Raw genomic sequence first — 9,871 nt, 5'->3', positions numbered from 1 at the left:
ATTTTAATGTATTAACATTGATTTTATAACAGACTATTATAAAATCAATGGTATTAGGAATGAATTAGTCGATATATTAAAAACATAATATTATGTATTTTAGAGTTGGGCGAGTACTCGAGTTAAGAAAAAATTTGTACTTGTAAATATATGAGTACTTGAATTTTGAACTGGATTCGACTCAACACCTTAAAACAATATTCGCCCAACACTAATAATTATTTATATTTATAACACATTAAATATAAAACCATACCCATTTCTTTTAATAAATTAAGTAATGTTTCCTTCTTTTTAAATTTCCCAACTTGTAATATGGTTTGCACTACGTCTTTACAAGCTCCTCCTATTTCACCAACGGCTACAAATATATAATCTGGTTTTAAATAAGATTTTGCCATGTATTGAATGTCACTCTCAAATGTAGCAGAAAACATTAATGTTTGTCTCTTATTCTAAAAAATAATAAAAGGGTTTCTATATTAATTTTATAATAATACATAATATCGTTTAATCGTTATATAAGTCAAAAAATTATTTATTACCTTTAATTATATTAAAATTATACCAAATTTGTTAAAAATAATTTCTCCAGCAAATTAAATTTATAAAAAAAAAAAAATGAATAAAAATATTTTGTATTTATTTTTTCTGCCAACTAATTGCTCGTTTCGTAAAATGTAGAATATGGAGAAAAACATGCATTAATTTATTATTTAAAACCTGTCTCTCAGTCTAAGCAAAATGAGATCTTTACTTAGATTACTAGTTCTTACTAAAGCTGTACATAATGTGTTAGTTTTTTCCTTTTTAATTAATTTATTGAAATTAAAATTACAAAAAACTTACATTAGGAGGCATAGTTGGGTGTTCCAATACTCGTTCTATATCTTGTTTAAAGCCCATTTGTAACATTTTGTCGGCTTCATCTAAAACAAAGTATTTAATTGACGAGAAAGTAACAATACCTTTTTCAACAAAATCATTCAAGCGTCCAGGAGTAGCAATCACAATATGAACTCCTCGCTAAACAAAATAAAAGTAAATTTAGTTAAAAACATTAAAAGCAGACATATTTTTTAAAACTTTAATTTTTACTATTATTACCTGTACAATTTTAAACTTTTGGTGACCAACAGATGTACCTCCATACAATAATCCATTTCTGATATCAGTTCCTTTGCTGAATTTCCAAACACATTCAAAAATCTGAACAACTAATTCTCTTGTAGGTGCCATAATGACAACTTGAGGCTCACAATGATTTTCATCATAAACTAATGATGTTGGATTTTCCAATAAATTATGTAAAATGGGTAGTACAAATGCTGCCTAAAATAAAAATTATAATTTCTTAATTTGAAATGTTAAAAAATTTAATTAATTTACAGTTTTTCCAGAACCAGTCTGAGCACTGGCCATCAAATCTCTTCCAGCAATAACAATGGGTATAGAATAATTTTGAATTGGAGTTGATGTAGAGAATTTATTCAAAGATAAGTTTTCTAATAAAACTTCTCGCAGACCAGAACTACGGAACGATATCACACTTTTTGGTGGATCAGTTCCACTCACTTTTACTTCAATTGTTTCATACTTATCAAAATTCAATCCTGCTTCAATTCCAGCAATAGATTCTTCATTTTCAATATCTGGTGGAATATATGGTACATGTTTGTTTTCTTTTATTTTTAAACCATCTCCATCATTATCATTGAAGTTCCCAGAGTTTTCTCTAAACTTTCCTCTTCCACCTCGATGACCTCCTCGTCCTCGTGCTCTGTAGCCTGTAGCAGTAATATTATTTTGATTGTTAAAACTAGTATTATATTCATCTCCGAATGAATTGTTTTCTTCGTTAAATTTTTTTGGTAAAATTCAGACCACGACCACGACCTCGCGTATGTCCACTATTAATTTGAAAATTATTGGAAAAATCATGGCCCCACGATTTTTCAATTGAACTACGGCTGTGGTTTGTTTTGTTAAACCCTCCTCTCCTTTCTCTTCTATATCCTGAGTTATCCTTATTGTCCTGATTATCTTTTGATTCATATTGATTATTCCAAAGGTTTTGTGTATTTTCATTAATAGTGAAATCAGAATGACCGTCATGTCTTCCAGCATTAGAATTATCATTTATTGAGGAATCATTGAATTTTTCTACCAAAGTTTGTTCAAAGTTATCATTATTAGTAGTTTGATATTTATAACTCCATTCATTCATAGTTGGTGGCTGATTATTTTCGTTAGATTCCGATGAACCAATTGGATTTTGTTCCATTGCAAATCCTAAAATAAATTTAAAAAAATTTTAAATTATCAAAAATGTATTATGATCTTCTTCTTCTTAGAGTTCCTGTCCGTTACAGATGTTGGAGACCATATTAGATTTTGTTATTGATATACATTTTTATTATCATGATTAATTTAATTCTGATAGAATATTAATTGCATAAATTTTCTTTTTCATTAACATGAATTAAATTGAATGGTATTTATGAAAAGAATTAAATTAGATTATCTTTTCATTAAATCAATTAAATTTCCAACTAATTCATAATATAAGATAAAAAATGAATATGAGAACAAAAATTGATTAGACTAACCTAACCATCAAATATATAAAATAATAAAGGATAAATAAATGAGAATTACAAGTTCTTTACTACAACTATTGATTATATAATAGTCTATTATAAAATCAATAAGCACTGTATTTTATAAATATAACTATTTTGATGATTGACTGCTTTTTAATTTCTAAATAAAATAATATATTTCAAAACCTATTTTCACCTGATAAGGTAAAATACATACGGTTATTTCCGAAATATTTCGACAGCGGCCCGAAACGTCAACGGACAAATAATAGTCTTCCACAGTTCAAATTTAAAATAATTAATAATACATTTCAAAAACAATAAATTTAGAGAGAGAAACAATCAAATGAGAGGAAAAGACAGAGTCGTTATAACCGCAATAACGTTACCAATATCGCATCAAAGCCAATGCTTACAATTTTACATAGGTACAGCCACCACAAAAAAAAAAAACGAATCGAAAAAAAACGCATATCACAGATAAACAGTCGATATTGCTGATAAATGATAAGAATAATAATAATCTGTGATTAAGTACTGACATTACCTTGGTGGATATATATCCACCTTAGACATTACTCTATGGCTATAGATAATATATTATTTATAGCCATAGGCCGTAGTCAAGGTTTATAGATAATATTATTTATCTATTATCTATAAACCTTGGGCCGTAGTTAACTTGCTCTCTACTTCGTACGCCTTTAAGCCGGGTTAACACTACACCGTGCCGTGTCGTGTAATCTAAAATAATTATCTCTGGCTGAACCATATTGTTACATCAAGGTATACCGTATAATAAATCACAAGTTACCTCGCTAACCATAAGATACCGTGAAGTTGATTTTATCCAACTTTAGAGCGTGTGGTTACCGATTTTAATAGTAATAATTCAATATTCTATGATAATATTATTCATAATAACAAAGGGCTTGGAAGATGTTGCATTTGCATGATTTTATTGGGCTATTCAATTTATTGCTGAGTAACATTAAATTATTTTCATGACACTATGAAAAACCTAATGGGAATATTTTGAAAGAAAATTTCAAATTTCAAGCTATTTATTTTGTTTTATTTTATCATATATATTTATACCTAGAAATTAAGTTTAGCTTAGTATAATATACTAACAAGATTTGTATTATTACGTACGAGTATATTTAATAAAATATCTGACCTTAAAATATTATGATCTATTAAATTTTTCTAAAAATATATAAATTTAATATTACTGTTTGGGTCAGGTGGGACAAATGCTACCGATGCTATGATGTGCTACCGGACACCGACCAGCCATATTGTTTTGATGTGTAGTGGTGTGATAGCTCAACTAATAGTGGTTGGGTTCGCCGCGCAACTATTATTGAGCTATGTGATGTTTAAATGTTTCAAATGTGCATATATGTATTTTTGTGTATTATGTAGGTACTTAAAAACTATGAGACAAGAAAAATGGTTACTAAAATAAAATAAATCTAAAAATTGTGTATAATTGTATGTATTGTTGGTACAAATTCACAAAAAAAATAGCAATACAATAGTAAAATAAATAATTATGGCTCTTTTGGCACAATAATAAATAAATAATAACTCACAATTTAATGGTCAATTCAATGGTGAGAAGACTGGCCAGCTGCACGTATGTACCTAATCTAAATAAATGTACACAAAATTAACTAAAAAAATAAAATATGAGGCAATTCGTGCACACTTTCAAAATGTATAAATACTAAAAATTACAACTTACAGCGATTCGCGCACACACAATTGTTAACTTTTCCGGGGGCGAGATCATAAACATATAATAGAATATTATATTATACGTCTATGGGCAAAATAACGTCAAAAATCAAGCCGCCAAACTGGAAAGTTTACATAAGTCAGAAGTGGGATAGATCTGGAGCGCGTAGTGCCGATACGATGTACGGAAACACGACGTTGTCACGTGAGTGCATTACTCACGCATCGGTCGATTGAGGTTAACCGGTACTCCAAGGAGGTTGTAATATCTAACTGATACCAAGTATCTTGTGAATGCTGTGTTATCAGTTGTTGTTGTGCTTGCGTCGTTAACATGCATGATGGAACAAACGCGTCGGCCGAAAGGTACGTTTTCCAAAGTCTGACATGTCACCGCGACCGACGACAACAAATAGTCGTCGCGACGCAATTTTCTGATACGTTTTACTAGACGCGAAATGTTACTGCGATTTTGGTAGTTATATTCTCAATTCGCTTGCAAAATTGTCCAAGTACAGATGTGTTCAGGTGTAAAGTGTAGTTATTACAAATAAGTTTAGTTGATATAGTTTTGTTTAAATCAGGGATGGAAGACGTTTTTAATTTTTTCGTTTTAATTTTTGTTAATTGATTTAAAAAATATCGTTTTTGTTTAACATTTTTTAAAACGTTATTTTTCTTTATGTTTTCAAATAACGTTTTTTTATAATTTAGTTTTTATTTTATATATATATATATATATATACTTATTTCTTATACATATCTAATAAATATTAAACTATATGTTAGTAACTAATTCAAATGTTTCTAAATTAATTAATTATTGAATTATAAACCTCAGGGGCGGATAGGGCCGCCGGGACACCGGGATTTTCCGCGTGGGCCGCTGCTTATATTTACGAAAATGGGCCGATGAAAAACATTACTACTAGTACTATTACACATGTACATATATACAAATAAAAGTAAATAAATATAATACTAACAATATATATTTAAATCTAGCTTAAATCTAGAAACAACAATGGTAAATTCCTTTGAAATAAAGAAGAAAAAAAAGAGTACAGCAGGGTTACATAATTTTAAATGTAATTTTTTTATATATATTATTTTAATTGAATGATCAAAAATTAAAAATTTTATTTTATTCAAAATTTCGAGTGCAAATTTTTTTTTTCTTTAATGCATATTTTAACATTGTGCATATACTTGTGCATGTTAAAGATCTTTTAGCGCATAGTTGATTGATTTTTAATGCATATAATTCCGTGCTATAATGATAACTGATCGTTCAGATTTAAATTATCATATATAGTCACTCATAAAACCCCACGGCAAAGTTGATTACTGATATATCATGTTTTTCCACAATAATTATACGCGAACCATGTAAATAGTATTATATTGCTAAAATGTATTACCAGGTATCCTTCAAAACGAATTAAAAAGAAAATTAGGTGCAGAAAATAAAAGAGATAAAAACCATAGAGTTATTAGAAGATAGCAAAACACGTATAAAATTGGATAGTATAAAATATATTATAATTTTAAATATTATTTAAAAACGTCGAAAAAGAAAAGGTGGTGATTGCCGGGTCGGTTCTCTCAAAGTTGAGGTAATTGTTTAATAGGAATTTGGATATAATCATGCGGGCCGCTGTATTCTATTTTTCCCCGGGCCGGTCGGATTATGCCTATCCGTCTCTGATAAACCTAAACGAATATATACTTGTTCTTTCTTGATTTTAAATACCGTATGGGTATCAGAATAATGAATATTAAATAATTTAACCATTTAAGAAATTATGTAAAATACAATTACTGATAAAGTAAAAACTATAAAGTCATGTTATTGTTACTATTAACTATAATAGCCAGCAGTGTTGGGAATAGATAATACAAAATTTATCTAAAGATGAAAGATAATATGTCCAAATTCTTCTAGATAAAGATAAAAGACAATTTCATTTTTATCTAAATAAAAAAAAAAAGATATTTTCAAAAAATATTATTTTTTGGTCAATATTTCATATTCTAATAATATCTATGAAGACTCAATTATAATCGTTATTATTAATAAGTACTTAGGTGTTTAATGTTTATTGTAGTAATAGTGTACATTAAGCAGTATTTATATATAATGTATAATATTTAATGATAGTCACTAAAATGTTACACACAAAAAAAAAAAAAAAAAATGAAATTTGCTCCGTACGTATCAAGATGAATACAGAATACATAAAAGTTAATAATATTGTTTTTCATATAATATTAATTTGATGATTTTCATCATTCTATTAGTAGTTACGAATTTACGGGTTCCAAGAGGGGAGTAATGACTAATCAGCGTATGAGTGACATGTTTATATTAAAATCAAATACCTATTATATTTGGAACTACCATGGAAAAATAAGAAATTAAGTTTAAAAATACCAAAAACATTTACCCAACATGAAAATTCAAACAAAATGTCATAACAAGAAATAATAATTACTTATTTATGATACACGAATTATGATTATGAATACAAAATCTATATGTATAAAAGAAAGTCAGGTTATTTACAGAAGTTATAATTCAAAAACAGCTGGATTGATTTTGATGATCTCTGATTTGTTGGATTCGTCTCCGTATCAGAATAAAAATAACTCTAATCTTGGCAAGAATACAGACAATTATCTAGATAAGTAAACATTTTATCTTAGATAGGTTTATTAGATAACTTAGCGTTATTTATCTAGATAAATTTATATAGATAAGTCCCAACACTTATAGCCACTATTCATATTTTTGAAAACACATACGAAGAATTTTTAACCTACAATACTAAGTTGAATTTTCCATGTACTAGTCATGAAACTGAAATACTTATAGATATATGTAGTACATTTATAATAATGAGAATGAGACAATTCACGTATATAAAAAATCAAATGTCTAAAAAACAAAATAAGACTAAAGAGAAATTGTCTAAATTAGTAGCTACCTAATTAATAGTAGGTAAAAAAATATAATTTTCATTTAAACTAAATGATTTTTAAATTGTATTTAAGTATCTAGCTGTAAGTTATATAGGTACTAATATTATTAAATTTATAAGTATTATGTACTTAAATCTTGTACACATTCAACTTATTTTTATATGAAATATAAATTAAAAAAATAGAGGTTAATCAAAAATACTTGCAAATTATTATTATTAAATGGTATTTTAATTTAAAAGAGTATTGTTTATTATTATCATACATATTATTATCTATGATTATTCTTGCCTGTGTTATTATCACAGACATACGATTTTTTTGCACAAATTCGCCACTTGGATCGCTATATTTCAGTTCTGTGGTTAAAAGAAATTACGTGCAACACCAAGTTATAGCTCGTTGAGCAACCATCTTATCTTTAATCGTGGGTCCGCGTCATAATTAACAATTGTAACACCACCAATACACGGTCAGAGACAACAACAGGTTATAGTGATGGGCAACGATATCGATATCGTGACACATTTTCGACACCGATATCGTTCTATAGTTGTACGATATATCGCAATATGTAATTTAATAATTTTTCTAAAAATACATTTTATTTTTAGATTCTAAGCTTAAGTAAATTTTATTGTGTGTGCTGTGTAATAAATTATTAACTAATAATTAATAAGTAATAATATTTGTCTAATGATATAACTGATAAAGTTTGTACACGTGTCCTCGGGAAATGTGAATTATTATATTATTTATATTTAATTTTACATTTCTACATTATTGTTACATTTGATATAGCTCATAATGTTATCTGTATCGATAAGCATTATGTACTAGCATTGATTATAGAATAGATAGTCCATGGTATAGAGATATTAGGCTACTAAAATTATGTTTGTTCTAGCTGCCGATAGAATGCGTTGTATAATAGAAAAAATAATTATTTTATAATCTGTATAGATAAATACAGAACGAGTGTCGAGCGCTGCCGTACTGGGCGGGACGGGCCGCGGGTGCTCATAACTCAGTATTGCATTGCGCCATTGTGGTCAGAGTTATTTATACATTTTATTGATATTTAATTCTTAGCACTCGTACCTAATGATTTACTATTTTAAATGATATGATTAAATTGATAATTAAATATGATTAAATCCGTTTACGGCGGAATTTTACAGATTTTACCGAAATTACTCAGTTTTTCAACAGTTTCTCACAATTTGTTCTAGTAGATGTGCATAAAGAAAAAATACAATTACTTCTTATCGAAGTCCTAATCGTTCTGGCTATTGGATTCTTGTTATAACCACCCTTTTGTCGAAAAATACTAAAAAGACTTTCTAATACATCCTGATTCAAACAGTTGGTCATTAAAAATACTATATCATTAGATTTTTCTTCTTCAAAAAATTGCAATACACCATTAATTGTCTGCTTAAAACCTTTAACACAGGGTGGTTGTGTTAATTTTCAGTTTTTTAATTTATGTAAATCTGTGAAGTATTGCGAAGCTTCTAATAAAAAATGTTTTACAGTACCTGAATCAGTTAATGCACAGAGATATAGATTATGGCTATATAAAGACCGGCTATTTAAACAATCAAATAAATTATTAATGAACTCAATAAAATCTGCTGTGTTTGAAGCAGTGCTATTTAGAAGTTGTCCTGTTTGTATGCAAGTTCGGATTGTTGCTGACATTGAATTTCTTAGTAATTGTGTGGCTAATTTAACACGCATTTTTTGAAAAGAATTTGGATAAATATGAGCATCTGTTATTTTAATGAGGGACCTACTTTTATGATTTTTTTATGTCATCAAATGAGATTATATTATCACCTTTAATAAAACAGGCTTCAATTAAATTATTTCTTACACTTTTAATTAAATGTGGAACGTCAAATATAGAAAATATTTTATTATTATCAACATAAAAATATGGGCTATCTTCTGAAATATTTAATGATTTTAAAGTACTTTGATTATTTGTGCCTTGATCGCAAACAACAACTTTTGGACACAATCCTACTTCAAATAAATTTTTAAGGACGTCAATTATTAAATTTTTTAAATTGATTTTGTCAACACCAGAATGAGAAAGAAAAAAGGCGACTGGAAATTTCCACGGTGAATAAATACCTCGAGCCATAAACACCAGAACACAGTTAGCACTTTTATTTCTCCTGCCATATTGACCTAAGTCTTCAAAACCTTCAATGAAATCAAATTCTTTGGAATATTCTATAAATTCTTTTATATACATCTCATCGAAACAAACAGTGCATACTTTTTCTTTATAATCAGTTGATTCAATTTTTTTTTTAAGATTACTGAAAAATATTTGATTAAAACCTGGTAAGAATTTTGATTGACCTATCCAATGACGAATTGTTGAAAGTCCTGGTAAATTTACTTTTTGGGAACGTAAAAATGTATATGCACTGGGTGATTTATAATATAAATTTAAAGACAAATTTTTTTCATTTAATGTCGATAAACGTTGTCTATCTTTTAATTGCATAGTCACAATTGCTTTGGAG

General features: G+C 27.8%; 1 pseudogene; it reads right to left on the bottom strand.

Annotated features, from left to right (window-relative positions):
* Positions 1-254: 254 nt before the first annotated feature.
* On the bottom strand, positions 255-2,890 carry LOC112690908 (annotated as a pseudogene).
* Between the last annotated feature and the right edge of the window lie 6,981 nt (positions 2,891-9,871).

This window comes from Sipha flava, unplaced genomic scaffold (assembly GCF_003268045.1).
Source record: "Sipha flava isolate LNK unplaced genomic scaffold, YSA_version1 52723_pilon_pilon, whole genome shotgun sequence".
Taxonomy (NCBI): Eukaryota; Metazoa; Arthropoda; class Insecta; order Hemiptera; family Aphididae; genus Sipha; species Sipha flava.
This window is presented reverse-complemented; position numbering and strand designations above follow the sequence as displayed.